This window comes from Prionailurus bengalensis, chromosome C1 (assembly GCF_016509475.1).
Source record: "Prionailurus bengalensis isolate Pbe53 chromosome C1, Fcat_Pben_1.1_paternal_pri, whole genome shotgun sequence".
In the NCBI taxonomy this organism is placed as follows: domain Eukaryota; kingdom Metazoa; phylum Chordata; class Mammalia; order Carnivora; family Felidae; genus Prionailurus; species Prionailurus bengalensis.
Genome location: NC_057345.1, coordinates 199,645,348 through 199,662,790, shown reverse-complemented (window position 1 = coordinate 199,662,790; position 17,443 = coordinate 199,645,348). Strand labels below are relative to the sequence as shown.

Genomic DNA, 17,443 nt, shown 5'->3' with positions numbered 1-17,443 from the left:
TTCATCTTCCATAGGTTATGGTTTGCTTAGGTTTTGTCATTATTTTAAATCAGTAATTAAATGGTATTTTTTTAAAAAAGATACCTCCTCTGACAAGGATGCCAACCAAATTAAAACAACAGCATATTTAATATGTCACTAAGATCTTTATATTGCTTACCTTGAAATTTATCATTAACCATACTTAAATATGAAAACCTGCTACTGTCATGTCACTGCCTTTGTAAGGGCTATTGTTATTCTATAATTGTGCTGAGCATTTGATAGTTTTTAAAGAGAGCTGAAAATAAACATAATAGCCATGCCATGAGCCAGTTTGCCCATATGGATGCACATTTACAGCAAAGCACATTGTAGATGCAGAATGACAACTCTTGACCTCAGGGCTTATGTTGTCTTTCAAGGTGTTACATCCTCTCAATTAGAATGGTTTCATATATATATTATAATGATTTTCTGAGATGAGAACTGTGAGCTTTCCTGATATTTGTGAAGCAACAAAATCTTCTAAAAACTGCAGTAACCTGCCAAGGTTTCCTCTATAATTTAATCAGGCCATCAATCAGCAAGGTTAGGTCATACAAGCTAATATTTCTTCACAGCTTAGATACAGTTGAATGATTTTTCGTTTAACTAGAGGCAAAATGTTAGTTTCTCATGACATTTAACAGTTCCTGGAGTCATTATTTTGACAGCATCTATTTGACCTGAGAAACTTCTTGCTTACGAAAACAGTGTTAGGGCAAAATTTGCTTATATAAAAACTCAGGAATAAAAATGACCTCAAAGGTCAATTTTAATCATCTATTAAAAATAAATATGGGCTTCTGAGTAAGATGATGACATAGACCAGGCTTCTAACTTCCCCCACCCTGAGTTTATAAGAATGCCCAGGACAAGATGAAAACAAAGAACAATGTGCCCTAAGTTTAAAGACTAGGACACTTGTCATCAAATGCTCAAGATTTCAAAAAAATATTTGCTAAATACACTGCACACCAAATTGGTTAGAAGAATGCATAATGGTCTGGTTTGGAGTTTCCCATTCATAAAAGAACAGCAGCATTAAGAAGTACTTAGGAAAAAAAAGTCTGGAACACCCCACTAATACCTCTTCAGAGAAGAGAGGGGAATTTATGGGACTAGTTGTCATAATACACAGAAGGTCATTGCAGCAAGGGATGTTTTTCTGGAACAAGTGTCTAAATTACAAACAGAATACCCAGTGGGAGCTCCCTCTAGATCTGAATAAAATAAATCTCAGAAGCAGGCCTTCCTTTTTAGCAAAGGTCTAGGAGAAGCAGAAAGTTTATGAAGCCTTACGGCTTCATTCTGGAAGGGACATATAAAAATAAGTAGAAAGTCAGCACACTTAGACCATTTCCCTTTGAGTTATTTTTTCTTCATCTTGTTTTTTATCTTCAATCGTAAGATCTTTGAAACAATGCTAAAAGTCAGAAGAATGGGTCAATTTTAAAGAATCAGCAAATTTTAGAAAAGCCTCTAAAATCTATTCACTTACAAAAAAAAAAAGGAAGAAAACAATTAGAAAAGTGCTGAATCCTATTTGCCAATGTTCAAGACAACTCAGTATCAAACAGCTTAGCATCTATGAAGTTAGAAAAGGTGAGGTACAAAAAATCCGCAATCTATTAAGAGATGGGACATTTCTAAAGATGGGAAATGGGATGATAAACCCAACCAAGGAAGGAATTAGAAACAAGAAATATAATCTCTATATATTATGAGGATGTATTTTTGTTAAATTGAATGTGTCAGTTCCACGTGTCCAAATATTTTTCTGTTAATTGGATAAGTACCATGTGTGGCTTACCTATCCAGAAGTGTTTTATAAGAGGAAGACTGTGACAGCTTCTTAGGTTGGTCAGATAAGCAAGTGTCAGTTTCTTGAACATGCATCAGCAACCAGTTGAAGACAGGGAGCTCAGAGTGGCTGCACCAGAAAAGTGCTTTCAGGGCTGTCTGACTCTTGTATCTCAAGTTGAGGGTTGGTGGGGAGAAGGTGGCTGTAAATTGCTGTATTCTGTCAAGCTTGCTGAGTATGAATCCACGACCCAAAAATATTATATATGTGGAAAGTGAATATTTGCCTGCCATTCAACAAGTCAGACTGGAATCAAATCTTGCTGTCTGATGGAAACATCAGAATTGCATACAATGACAGCTCTGTGGCAGTGAAATAAGGGATTTTCATATCGGTCCAATTATAGTTCTTTGAGGGTGGGTCCCAACAGTAGCAGTCGCAGGCGACATGCATGGATGTTAACTGAAGACCTGGAGAAAGAAGGAGGTATTGGAGGCTGCTTCCTAGTTCTCCAGGGGACTATGAAAATTGATGCTAAACTGGGTTACACATAAGGTACTTCATTGTTTACAGACAAAAAAAACATAATTACAGGTCTCTGCCATACAGTAATGAAAAACGTAATTATCAAATTAAGATCTTCAAAGGAGCTACAGAAATAATTTATAAATGTAACAAGGTAAAAAAATATAAAAATTTTTTTTCAATATTTATTTATTTTTGAGATACAGAGAGAGACAGAACATGAGTAGGGAAGAGGCAGAGAGAGAAGGAGACACAGAATCCAAAGCAGGCTCCAGACTCTGAGCTGTCAGCACAGACCCTGATGCGGGGCTCAAACCCACGAACTGTGAGATCCTGACCTGAGCTGAAGTCGGACGCTTAACTGCCTAAGCCACCCAGGCACCCCCCAAAAAAATTTTTTTAACCTCACCCCTGAGAGAGGGCAATGGGATAAATTGGATGAAGTGGATAAAAATAGATGACAAACTTGAGAAATCAAATAGAATACAGGAACAATGCCAGAAACAAAGAACAAACAGATGAATCAGAAAAATAATTATTAAAATAATATGAATAAAAATGCCTTGAATTAGACATGAAGATTAGAGCCAACATTTTTTATTCAAAATAAAAATAATAACTTATTAGTAGTCTTTGAATTAAGAAGTACTATGGGTCAATGCTTGAATAAAATCCAATAATCACCAAGATGTGAACCCCCACCTCAAAAAGAGAATATATTGAATATATTGGTATAGCAATATCAGCAGTAAACACTATTATCAACTGACCCTAGAGTTTTTTAAACACCTGATATCAAGATAAGTCTTGGCCATTAAGATAAACAATAAAAAAGAAGTTTGATTCAAACCTACAGCTCATGTTTTCCTTAATGGAAAGAAAAAATAGTTATGTTCCTTTGTTACATTAAGAATACAATAAATAGATTAAATGGTGAAATTAATAAAGAAAAAACACTAAACAGGAGAATAAATGGTGAGGTGAAGGCTCTTACATATATTAGGGCAAAGAGAGAGCCATAAGAATAAGTGATTGGTAAATAATGCTACATAAACTTTTAGAAAGATTTAATATTAAACAAGAACAACAAACCGTAAAGGTATTTATCAAATCAAAAACTCCATAAGCAAAAATCTATTTACAGACTAAGTCTGGGAGAATTTTATTCATCATACATATAAAATGGTTATGTTTAACAAGTAAAGCATTCTTATAAAGAAATAAATGTCTTAAAAATAGAAAAAAATATTAAGGAAACTATTCACAAAAGAAGAAATGTACAAGAAAAGATCAGTTTCACTAATAATTTCAGTTTTAAGTGTCAATGGCATACTCATTATACATCCAAGATTTTGAAAAAAAAAGTAAGTCAGAGCTGGCAAGAATAGGTATTCATATACTATGGAAGGGAGTATAAATTGGTACAAACAGAATATACATATATGTTCTAATAGTTTGTATGTGTGTGTATGTGTGTGTGTGCATGTGTGTGTGTGGGGGGTGTATTTACTGCAGACATTAAACTGGATTATCTGTTTGGATGAGGACTGTACACAAAAATTATTTCATTATTCTTCTATGTCTAGAATAGTGTTCAAAATATTAAGTATCAATTTAAAATTATCCAATGTGTAGCATTACTTTTATTAAAATATTTTTAGTTTTTAATTTTTAAAAGTTTTTTATAAATATTTTTAAAATGTTTATTTTGAGAGAGAGAGAGAGAGAGAGCACACATGCAAGAGCAGGGGAGGGGCAGAGAGAGAGAGAGAGAGAGAGAGAGAGAGAGAGAGAGAGAAAGAGAGAGATTCTCAAGCAGGCTCTGTGCTGACAGCACAGAGCCTGACTCAGGGCTCGATTTTACAACTGTGAGATCATGACCTGAGTCAAAATCAAGAATCAGAGAATCAGATGCTTAACCAACTGAACCACTCAGGCACCCCTAAAATATTTTAAAAGTAGAAATGATGAACTTTCATAAGAAGGATATATGTTAAGTCCTCTAAAATTTAATAAAAGTTACTCTCTATTCACCTATCATACCAAGTCAGGATTTTGGTAAATGTCATTTGTATATATACCTATAATTGTTTTTTAAAATACAGCTTTATTGGTATATATTTCATAGATCATAAAATTCACCAACTCATAGGGTGAATTCAATTGCTTGAAATATATTTACAGAGTTGTATAACCACCACCATTTCATTTCAGAACATTTCCATCACATCCCAAAGAAAACCTACATTGATTTGTTACTCCTCATTCTTTCCTCTTTCTAGTTCTTGCTAAGCACTTACCATAATGTTTTCAACATTTGCTCATGTTACACTATATCAGTAGTTCATAGCTACTATTAGTAGCTACTATTAATTGTTCAGTATCAGTAGTTCATAGCTATCTATTGCTGAATAAATATTCCATTGTCTGAATATACCACATTTTCTTTATCTGTTCCATCAGTTGATGAACATTTGGATCATTTCCATGTTTTAGTTATCATGAATAATGTTGCTATAAACATTTACATAGAAGTTTTTTTGTGAACATATGCTTTTAATTTTCTTGGATATAAACCTATAAGGGGAACTGCTTAATCATATAGTAATTGTATACTTAACATTTTGAAAAAGGGCCACACTATTTTTCCAATCTGGCTACAGCATTTATAATCCAGGTAAGCCTAGTGAGACCCATTTCTGATTTCTGATCTCCAGAGCCATACAATAATAAACTTGTGTCATTTTTGCTATGTTACTTAAGTTTGTTACATTTGTGGTAATTTGTTGCAGGAACAATAAAAAACTAATAAAAGACCCAAAATTCATGAAGCAAAGGTGTCAGAATTAAGAAAGAGACAATACAACAATAACATTTGGAGACTTCAATTCCTCAATTTTAATGATAGATAGAATAATTAGAAGAGCAATGGAGGGATATAAAACTTAACACTGTAAGCCAATTAGATCTAACAGACCTCTATCAAAGACTCTACTAAACAAAATCAGAATATACATTCTTCCCACATGTACATCAAACATTCTTCAGGATAACACATTAGTGTTATTCTCAGCAATTATAAAGGAATTAAATCATACAAAGTATGTTCTTTAATTACAGTGGAATTAAGATAGAAAACAATTACAGATGGAAATTTGGGAAATTCACAAATCGGTAGAAATCGAACAGCATATTTTTAATGGGCCAATGGCTCGAAGAAGAAATTTTATAAGGAAAAATCAGAAAATACTTTTACATGAATGAAAGTAAAAATACAACATCCTAAAACATATGGAAAACTCCCCATAGCATTCCTTAAAAAGTAATTCATAACTACAAATAATACACTGTAAAGAAGAAAGAATTCAAATGATACCTAATCTTCCACATTAAGAAACTGAAAAGAAGCAAAAGAAATCCAAAGAGAGCAGAAGGAAAAATAAATATTATAGTGGAAATAAATGAAACAGGTAAAAATATATAGAAAATCAATACTAAAATTTGGTTCTTTGAAAAAAAGCAACAAAATTGACAAATCCTTAGCTATACTGATCAACAAAAAAAGAGAGAAGACTCTATTAACATCAAGAATGAAAGAAAGGGCATTACTACCAAATTTACAGAATTAAAAAGGATTATTTGGGAAGCTATGAACAACATGGCAATACAAGTGGCAACAATGTGGCAACAAATTCAATAATCTAGATGAAATGGGCAAATTCCTCAAATTGAATTAGTAATCAACACCTTTCCGCAAAGAAAATCCCAGGATCCTCTGGATTCACTGATGAATTTTCTCAAATCTTTCAAGAATAATTAATATCAACCCTTCACAAATTCTTCCAAAAAATATAAGGAGAGGGAATTCTTCCCAACTCATTCTGTGAGGCCAATGTTGGACTGATTTCCAAACCAAAGACATCATGAGAAAACTATAATCTATATTTCTTATGAATGTAGATGCAAACATCTTCAACACAATACTAGCAAACTGAATCCAAAAACCTGTTATAAGGGTTATTTATATATCATGACCAAATAAGATTTATTCAAGGAATGCAAAGTTGTTCAGCAAACAAAAATCAGTTGATGAAAATGACTGTATTGATAAAGGATTAAAAACTACATGAACATTTCAATAGTTGCAGAAAAGTTATTTTAAAAAATCCAATACCCTCTCATGGTAAACACACTCACAGAATTGAGACTAAAGGGAACACCCTAAACCTGATAAATGCATCAACAAAAATCCACAGTTAACATCATACTTAATGGTAAAAGAACACTTTCCCCCTAAGATCAGCAATACGACAAGGACCTCTGCTCTTGCCATGTCTATTCAACATTGTTCTAGAGCTTTAGCTGAACAATTAGATAAGAAAAAGAAATAAAAGCCATCTCTAATGGAAAAGAAAAAGGAAAATTATCTTGCAAATAGTATGTAAAGATAACATATACAGAAAATTCTAAGAATTCTATCAAAATAATAAAATTAATAAATGAGGTTGCATACTGATGAATATACAAAAATCAACTGCATTTTTAAACCTTGGCACTGAACAATCTGAAAATTAAGAAGGCAATTTCATTTAAAATGCCATTAAAATGAATAGAATACTTAGGAATAAATTTAACAAAACTAGTGTAAGACCTGTGTCTTAGTTTTCTTTTTATGTGTGCTATAACACATTACCACAAAATCAGTGGCATAAACTAATGCAAATTTATTATTTTCTAATTCTGGAACTCTAAAACAAGTTTCATTGTCTTGAGGGGAGAATCCCTTTCTTACATCACAGTTTCACATCACTCTTACTCTGACCCCTTCTGCCTTCTTTTTTCACAATTAAAGGACACTTGTGATTACTTAGGGCCCACCTGGATAATCCAGGATAATTTTCTTTTCTTTAATTTTTAAAAAAAAATTTTAATGTTTATTTTTTGAGAGACACAGAGAGAGAGAGAGAGAGAGACAGAGAGATGAGCAAGGGGAGGGGCAGAGAGAGAGAGGGAGACACAGAATCTCAAACAGGCTCCAGGCTCTGAGCTGTCAGCACAGAGCTTGACATAGGGCTCAAATTCAGGAACTGTGAGATCATGACCTGAGCAGAAGTCGGATGCTTAACCAACTCAGCCACCCAGGCGCCCCCAGGATAATTTTCATATCTTAATGTCAACTGACTAGAAATGTTAATTTCATCTGCAATCTTATTTTAAAAGTCTATTCATTCATTTTAGGGGGGAGGGGCAGAAAGAGGGAGAGAGAGAATCCCAAGCGGGCTCCGCACTAAGAGCATGGAGCCTAACTGACGTGGAGCTCAACCACATGAACTGTGGGATCATGACCTGAGCCAAAATCAAACGTTGGATGCTCATCTGACTGAGCGACGCTGGCACCCCTCAACTGCAATTTTAATTAGTAATAAAACATACTTACTGGTTCTGTACATAGTCTTGCTTCTTTTCATATTTTCTACTTTTGGTGATCGTTGAAAACCTGACATTTAAAGTAATATGGAAAGTCTGGAAATCAGACTTCCTCCTCTTCAGTGTCAGTCAATGCTGCTGTTTGTTATTGTTATTTGTATTTCTTAGTGATGTTCTTGAAATAATTCAAAAAAGTGAGTATTCTTTGTTGTGTGTGGACATAGACATCTGCTTTTTTAGCTAATTATTGGACAGGTCCTGGTTCAATGTCTTGTTTCAATAAGTCATCCAGTCTTTGGTTAGTGGCTCTGCATGCATGTTGGGGCACATGCTCAACATTGTAGAAGTTTACAACTCAACCTTTGCTTTTGCTTTCTGCTTGAACAACAAGGTCAGTCAGAGGTGAGAGATTAGATCCTCCTCAATTCTTTTCTAGGCACACCCCCTCCAAATCCATGAGTCTTTTGATATTCCTAGGAATATGGCAGTGTTTCAAAGCCCCCATGGGACATTTAATTTCCTACTTTTCTGTTTAAGAATTTTGGTCATCCTCTGAAAGAGAATGAAATCTTGCCATTTGCAACAATGTGGATGGAACTAGAGGGTATTATGCTAACTGAAATAAGTCAGAGAAGGACAGATATCATATGATTTCACTCATATGTGGAATATGAGAAAATCAACAGATGAACATAGGGGAAGGGAAGGAAAAATAAGTTAAAAACAGAGGGGGAGGCAAACCATAAGAGACTATAAAATACAGAGAACAAACTGAGGGTTGTTGGAGGGGGGCAGTCGTGGGTTGATGGGTTAAATGGGTGACAGGCATTAAGGAGGGTACTTTTCAGGATGAGCACTGGGCGTCATATGTAAGAGATGACTCACTGGGTTCGACTTCTGAAGCCAAGACTACACTGTATGTTAACTAAGAATATAAATTAAAAAAAAAAAAGAACTTTGGTCTTCCTCTTGTTTGCCTAACTGTTATTGCTGCCTCTGGCAGCTGCAATATTAAACACCTACCACTAATTGTTACAAATGCTCTGTCAGATGGCCCATTCATACAAAATAAGTTCTGACTCAGGTCAAGTAAAAACAAGCGCTGCAAATAGGTATTTCTGAGCGGCTTCTAGAAAGTACAAATAGTGACATTTATCTGAGAATGGGGCTTTCGAATCTGCAAATTTGTTTTGCTCCTCTACTTGATGGTACTGGTTTTCAATGCACCATGATTTTGAGGCAGTTTATTTTCATGGCCACTACAGAACTGGGGAGAGAGTAATAGGAAGGGGCTAATTTTTCTCCAATAAACAATACTTGGGTGGCTGCAAGCCTTTGGTCAACTTCTAAAAAAATTATTGATTGTGACAATTTTTTATCATCTCTGCTTTTACGGAAGAGGAAATTTTTGAAGGCTCTTATTCTGCCATTCGAGATGTGCTTCCCCTTTTGACTGGGTTTTTGAATACTTATAGTATTCCTCAGACTTTTTTTTTTCCCTGCTAGAAAGAGGTAGAGAGGCCAATAGACCTAGAGACAATATTGGTTTCAGAAAAAAACAGACCTGGGCAAAACTCTGCCCAATAACACCAACAATACTAGTGTTACCAAATGTCTATTCTGAGCCCAGGACAGTTAAATGTTTTACATAAATTTCTCATGCAGCCTTCATATCAATCTAATGAGGTAGGTTATCCCCATTTCCAAATGAGCAACTAGACTATCAGAAATAAAACAAAATGACATGGCTGTTTTTTGTTTTATTTTTGTCACACCCATACTTAAAAGCAAGTCTGACTTTAGCAGGTACTTCTGTAGAACCACATATTACTATTTGCCTGAGGAGGGCCCTTGGGCAGAGTCTCCAACTTTTCACTGAGCTGTTGAGACTATTGGAAACTTATTTTCCAACACTTTTCTCTACAGTGATCACATATTACTTTTAAAATTAATAAAAAAATTAAATAAGTATTCTATTACTGTCAAAGATTATCCCCTTCACACAAAGATGACTATATTAAGAAGAAAAGCATTATATAGACCTCTTCAAAGAATATAAAGTAAACCATTATCATGTAACAGGTATATCTCAAAATTATCTTGGTAAAAATCTACTGAGGTTTCCAGACGATCAAAGTATCTATCTCTAAAACTCAGAAAGAAACAGGACATTACAATCTTATGGAAATTGTACATCAACCTCTTCATTATGCTTTCAAATTTGAACTCTTGGCTTCATGCTTACAGCAAATAAAAAGGTTATTCATGCTTCTGTTTTTTTTAATAACTAAATGATATACTTGTCAAGGAGCTTTCATACTATGGTTTTAGCCACTATATAAATACATGAATAGATAGCTTATATGGGGAAGAAAGAGTATGAGGGATTTTTTAGAGGCCTATTTATTCACAATTCATAAATCAGCTTATTAGGGTAAAAGTTATGTTTAACAGGATGCTGTCAGGTTTATTTCTGCTTCAGGCAATTAGGTCAGGAAAAAAATGCAGCACTTTGAAACTGTTTAAACCACTAATCCTAAATACTTTCATTTTACAGAGATATTTGGGAAGATACATGCTGCTTCATGTAATAAGCTGTGAATACAAAAGAAAATGCAACCCCAAGCATCAGAGAATTGGACATTGTATTTACACTCAAACTACCTTCTTGCCATTGAGCAGTTCTCTGGTATAGGAAAAAAGTAAATAGCATATAATAAGGTAGTGTTGTGTGTGTTTTCTTGATCTAATAATATTAACCTGGAGATTTATATGCAACTCTGTGCTTCAGTTACCCAAAGCTTGTCTAAATGGACCAACAATAATAAAACATGCCTGTGGATATAGGAGGTTCAACACTATACACTTTACATTTCTCAAAAAAAACAAACTAAAAAAAAGCTACTTTAAAAAGCATTTTTTGGGGGCGCCTGGGTGGCGCAGTCGGTTAAGCGTCCGACTTCAGCCAGGTCACTATCTCACGGTCCGTGAGTTCGAGCCCCGCGTCGGGCTCTGGGCTGATGGCTCAGAGCCTGGAGCCTGTTTCCGACTCTGTGTCTCCCTCTCTCTCTGCCCCTCCCCCATTCATGCTCTGTCTCTCTCTGTCCCAAAAATAAATAAACGTTGAAAAAAAAATTAAAAAAAAATGTTTAAAAAAAAAATTTAAAAAAAAAGCATTTTTTGGGTTTTCTAGTGGAAAAAAATCCTCCTAAAACATAATCTAAAATGAAAAAAAAATTAGAAATATGCAGAATTCTCTCTCTTCTTTAAAAACAAAATGTGGTAAGTTTATTGGTGTAAGTTTAAAAAAAAACTTATGCTTTTTAAGATCTAAGAATAGATATATAACATACATTTCACATTAATTGTACTTATTTTTCAATTTATAACTGTTTTGATGTTTAACTTGGCAAGAACTTCAGATATCATCTTATCAACTGATAAAATATGGTTTAACAGCATTTTTCTAAGGGGTTTGGTGGGACCTAGACATCACAATACATTCTTCCTTTTTTATCCCATTGTGTTTAAGGCTACCAAGTTTATAAAAGGTTTTGGGTCACCTGGGTGGCTCAGTCAGTTGAGCCTCTGATTTTGGCTCAGGTCATGATCTCACAGTTTGTGGGTTCAAGCCTCACATCAGGCTCTGTGCTGACCGCTTGCTCAGAGCCTGGAGCCTGCTTCAGATTCTGTCTCCTTCTCTCTCTGCCCTCCCATGCTCATGTTTTGTCTCACTCTGTTTCTCAAAAATAAATAAATGTAAAAAATTTTTTTTAATGTTTTGAGTTATCTCTAAGTTCTCAAAATACCTATCAGTGGATAAAAATAATAATGGGTAACATTTATTGAACATATGTATATCAGGCAATAGTATTTTTGTTTTTAATATAGCATTAACCTTCACCATCAACCTACAAAGTGGCATTATTATGCCCATTTCACAGATGAGAAAACTGACAGGACTAGCAAAGATGTAGCTAGGATTATAACATGGACAACCTGAAACTGATTCCATGTGTTAGAGGTTTAGAGTAGGACATCATCTTGCACTGGAGTATGCTTACAGTTTCTACTTTGTGGCATTGTATATTTCACTCTTTCAACAGTGCAAAGGCAACACCAATGCACATTCTCGGCATTGCTCCACTCATTCACCATTTTCTGTGACTGATGAATTTCTTTCTAAGCTGGTTCATTTGTCTATCCTGTAAATGCATAGGGTACTTTACCTTGCCAATGTATGATTGCCATTTAGTGGTAGATATGTAATAAAAGCCAGTTCTATAGTTATTAGTTCCCCACACAATTCCTAAAAATTGCCTTGATACACAAATCCTATTAAGGAACTTAGAAACTTAGATGCAAAAAAAAAAAAAATCAATTCTACTATAAACAACTTATGGTAATGATCAGTTGTGTGTATAGTATTATTTTGAAACAAAATAGCCTTTGGGAGATTGGTCCTTTATGACAAGAGTTTTTAAATGCCATCAGTTGTATAGTCTGTATAATATTGGTCCAATGCCTATAGTTAAAAGTTCTCCAGGGGTGCCTAGGTGGCTCACTTGGTTAAGTGTCTGACTCTTAATTTTGGCAGGTCATGATCTCATGGTTAGTGAGATCGAGGCCCATGTTGGGCTTTGTTTGTGCTGACAGAGCAGAATGAATAAATAAACATTAAAATAAAAAGCTTTCCACATACATTATTTTTGTGAGTTACAAATATGCTAGAAAATGTTAGTGTTCAAACAGTTTTAATAAAAAAATAATCATTATCATTAAAGAAAAGAAAAATACGTGGTTAACATTTATTGAGAATAAACACCAACTGAAAAAGTAACTCAGTTTGCACAGATATGAGAGAGCCTGGACAGGCCTTGCTCCTATGGTGATTTTAGGTATTTCAGGTATTTTTGCCTTTTGATTTTATGTTCCCCACTTTGCCCTAACACCTGTAAGCACTCATTCCTCTTTCGATCCATCTAACTCCATGGCATCCAGGTTCTACATTTACTCACCATATCGTCTTAGTTTCCCATCTGTTCAGTTGTTCAAAATTCATTCTCATCAATTTCAAGCATGGGACTTAACAATATTTTCAAACATTAAGTATAGATGGTAGATTTTTATGTAACCATTTTAAAGTATTCTTTAATATTTATCTACTATGATAATTTAGACTATAATGTCCTCATAGTTGTATCACTTACTTTTTCCATACTTTTCAAGTACAATTGTATACTGCTTTTGAAAAAACATTTGACTGAATTCCATTTTCTACTTTCTTTTTAAAAGTTTTGCATCTATGATTGTAGAATGGGCCTATAGTTATGGTGGGGGTAACTACATTTGTTCGGTTTAGAATCAGGCTTTTGCTATATTTTTAAAACCAGGAATAAAATTTCCTAATTTTCCTTGTTTTAAAAAAATTCATTGAACTTAAAAATTAAATGATTTTTTAAAAAATATAGTTTTTAAAACTCAGCCTTTAATGAAACTGCTCAAGATGGTAACGCAAAGTAGAATTTCCAAACTGTTTTTTTCTACTGTTTTTAATCTCTTCTGGGTTTCTATTTAATCTTGATTCAGTGTTGGTAATATTTATTTTTGTAGCAATCTATTATTTTATAAAAATTTCCAAACATGTATATATTTTTTTGTCTTTGTGGCTTTAACTCCTTCTGAATCACTAAAGCTTATATTTGTTTCCCCACTTTTATTTCTCCAGCAGTTTTGTGAGGTATCTACTTCTATTATAATAGTTTCTTATTTTATTTTTTCTCAAAAAGCCTTTTAGATTAAAACATATTTACTCTTTTTATTCTAATTTAATTTATATTTTTCATTTAGTCATTCTGTTCTTTTCTACATTTTGTTGACCAGTTGTACTTTTTAATTTGAATACATAATTCACTTTTTTTTCAGTGTGTGTGTGTATGTGTGTGTGTGTGTGTGTGTGTGTATGTGTATATTAAACCATTTAATAAAGCATTTAAATCTATGAATGTTACTCTGAATACAGCTTTGGTTACATCTCAGACATTTGATAAGTATTGTGGTAGAGATAGTTTACCAACTAGGTAATGACAGTTTAGAGTTCCTCTGTGACCCAATATTCATTTATTTACTTTTAAATAATTTAATAATAATTTACTTTTTAATAATAATTTATTTTCTCTTTACCGTTAAAAAACACTATTTTATTAAATCCTCTAATTCAATTGTTAATTTTGTTTACTTGACAGATTAAAAACTGACAGAGATACTCTGAAGTCTTTGACTTTGATGATTATGGTTTTGTCAATGTCTTCTTGTATTTATGAGATATTTTGTTTTGTGCATTTCCACATCATATTATCTGAATCCTCAAGTGAGAAGTTATCTTCACTATTTTTCACCTGTCAATCCTTCTTTGCCTGATATTAATATTACTTTGCCTGTTGTATTTGTTGTTTATGCACTGAAGTGGTCTGCTATGGCAAAGGAAATAGGACAAGAAAGATTCATTTGGGTAAGTCAGGATATACCACTGTCATATTAAGTAAGATTGACCCCCAAAAGAAATTTGGGTTATGTTAATGTGGAAGAAGAGACAGTGTATTTAATTTCATAGTAATCAGGAACACATCCAGCTGGAAGTTACAGAAAGTACTCAACTAGGAACAACCGCAATTAAAAATAAAATAAAGAAAATATACAAGTTTCTTTTTCTATGTGAAGAGCACGGGAATTAGACAGATGTCAGTATGTAGTTTATCCACTCTGAACCTTTTCCAAGGAAACAGAATAAGCTGATCACAAAGATGGGCTCTGAGAAGGATTGTAATTGCATTCATTAATGAAAGATATAACTACATATCATATTTGATTCAAATTTATTTTAATTTTTTAATTGCAGATTAGTACATAGAGAAATAGAAAAAAATATTATCTTCAACAATAAACTATTTTTTTACTGGCCAGTTACCTAAGCCAAAATAAAAATAAAATGTCACAAATTTAAATTTCAGAAAGTATAAATTTCAACAAATTTTAAAACATAAACATTGTATATATGTATAATATATGTATATACATATATACATATGATCTTCAATGTTGATTTGCATACATTAAGCATTATAAAGTTTTGAGGTTTTATTATTTTTTTATTTTTATTTATTTTATTTTATTTTTTTATTTTTATTTTTTTTAATTCTTTTTTTTTTAATTTATTTTATTTTTTTTTATATATATGAAATTTATTGACCAAATTGGTTTCCATACAACACCCAGTGCTCATCCCAAAAGGTGACCTCCTCAATACCCATCACCCACCCTCCCCTCCCTCCCACCCACCATCAACCCTCAGTTTTTTCTCAGTTTTTAACAGTCGCTTATGCTTTGGCTCTCTCCCACTCTAACCTCTTTTTTTTTTTTTTTCCTTCCCCTCCCCCATGGGTTCCTGTTAAATTTCTCAGGATCCACATGAGAGTGAAACCATATGGTATCTGTCTTTCTCTGTATGGCTTATTTCACTTAGCATCACACTCTCCAGTTCCATCCACGTTGCTACAAAAGGCCATATTTCATTTTTTCTCATTGCCACATAATATTCCATTGTGTATATAAACCACAATTTCTTTATCCATTCATCAGTTGATGGACATTTAGGCTCTTTCCATAATTTGGCTATTGTTGAGAGTGCTGCTATGAACATTGGGGTACAAGTGGCTCTATGCATCAGTACTCCTGTATCCCTTGGGTAAATTCCTAGCAGTGCTATTGGTGGGTCATAGGGTAGGTCTATTTTTAATTTTCTGAGGAACCTCCACACTGCTTTCCAGAGCAGCTGCACCAATTTGCATTCCCACCAACAGTGCAAGAGGGTTCCAGTTTCTCCACATCCTCTCCAGCATCTATAGTCTCCTGATTTGTTCACTCTGGCCACTCTGACTGGCGTGAGGTGATACCTGAGTGTGGTTTTGATTTGTATTTCCTTGATAAGGAGCGACGCTGAACATCTTTTCATGTGCCTGTTGGCCATCTGGATGTCTTCTTTAGAGAAGTGTCTATTCAAGTTTTCTACCCATTTCTTCCCTGGGTTATTTGTTTTTCGGGTGTGGAGTTGGTGAGCTCTTTATAGATTTTAGATACTAGCCCTTTGTCCGATATGTCATTTGCAAATATCTTTTCCCATTCCGTTGGTTGCCTTTTAGTTTTGTTGGTTGTTTCCTCTGCTGTGCAGAAGCTTTTTATCTTCATAAGGTCCCAATAATTCACTTTTGCTTTTAATTCCCTTGCCTTTGGGGATTTGTCGAGTAAGAGATTGCTACGGCTGAGGTCAGAGAGGTCTTTTCCTGCTTTCTCCTCTAAGGTTTTGATGGTTTCCTGTCTCACATTTAGGTCCTTTATCCATTTTGAGTTTATTTTGGTGAATGGTGTGAGAAAGTGGTCTAGTTTCAACCTTCTGCATGTTGCTGTCCAGTTCTCCCAGCACCATTTGTTAAAGAGGCTGTCTTTTTTCCATTGGATGTTCTTTCCTGCTTTGTCAAAGATGAGCTGGCCATACGTTTGTGGGTCTAGTTCTGGGGTTTCTATTCTATTGCATTGGTCTATGTGTCTGTTTTTGTGCCAAGTTTTGAGGTTTTAAATATAAACTCTTTATGAATTGAACGCTACCCTAAATATAAAAGAGGTTTTTTTTTCTTGTTGTTTCTGGTAAACATTTATTATTTTTCATTAATTCTACAAAAAGAACACTTGCTATTCAGTGTCTCTCACTTAAAAAACATTTAAGGTGAAATGTATTTTTTCCTCATTATTTTTACCCTATGCACTAGAAAAAAAGCAAACAGTGTAGCTACATTTTACTACAATTCTGCCAAAGAAAGTACTGAATGTAAATTCATATTATGAGTGAATAATGATGTATTTCACCTCACTTTAATTTCAGTAATTGAGTGGGAAAACAGGAACATCTATCTATTAAGAGGACCTTGTGCTGGTCAAGCACTAATGAGAAAATGTCTGAGTCACTGGTTGTCATGGTAACAGGGCATTATGGAAATCTGATTAGCATGCCCAGCATGCTACATAAGTGATAGACTATACCTCTAATTGTATTGTCTCTGCTTGCAAGATGGGCTTTATATTCCTAAAAGGTGAGGGGTGGCATGGATCTGTTTATCTGTATATCAAATATGAACGGTACTACATATTTCAAAATTAAGTTCAAATACTTAGTATTAAACATAAATTACACTTTGAGAAGATTCTCAAAAATTAAATCAGCTCACTTTTCTCATTAACTCACAAATTTCTCAACAATTTCATTTATTTTTATTTCAATCGAATTTTATTTGCTTTCATATGAAGGGTAAGACAAAGATAATTTAAAAAAGAGAGAATTTTGTGAAAACATGAAAATAAATGAACAGAGGTCCTCCTAAGAACAAAATTTCCCAATGGAATGGTGTAGAAATTATACCAAGAACTATGAGTCTCCAAGAGTACCTAGACCAGAGATTGTTAGGGTCAGATGGAACAGCGTTTACAAATGTTAAGTGTAATGATGAACAAGAGAACATGGTCAGGCCTGGGACTAGGAGTTACCCCAGGAACAAGTGTGGGCAGAGCTTTCTACCACTAGAAATACCGAATCTAAGTGTTTAACAAAATCTTTAT

The 17,443-nt window shown here is 33.9% G+C and overlaps 1 protein-coding gene across 1 annotated transcript in view; it reads right to left on the bottom strand.

Annotated features, from left to right (window-relative positions):
• The window catches only part of LOC122479521 (sperm-associated antigen 16 protein-like), a 556,036-nt gene that overhangs the window by 506,123 nt on the left and 32,470 nt on the right, over positions 1–17,443 (bottom strand). The gene's annotated exons all lie outside the window — the stretch shown is intronic.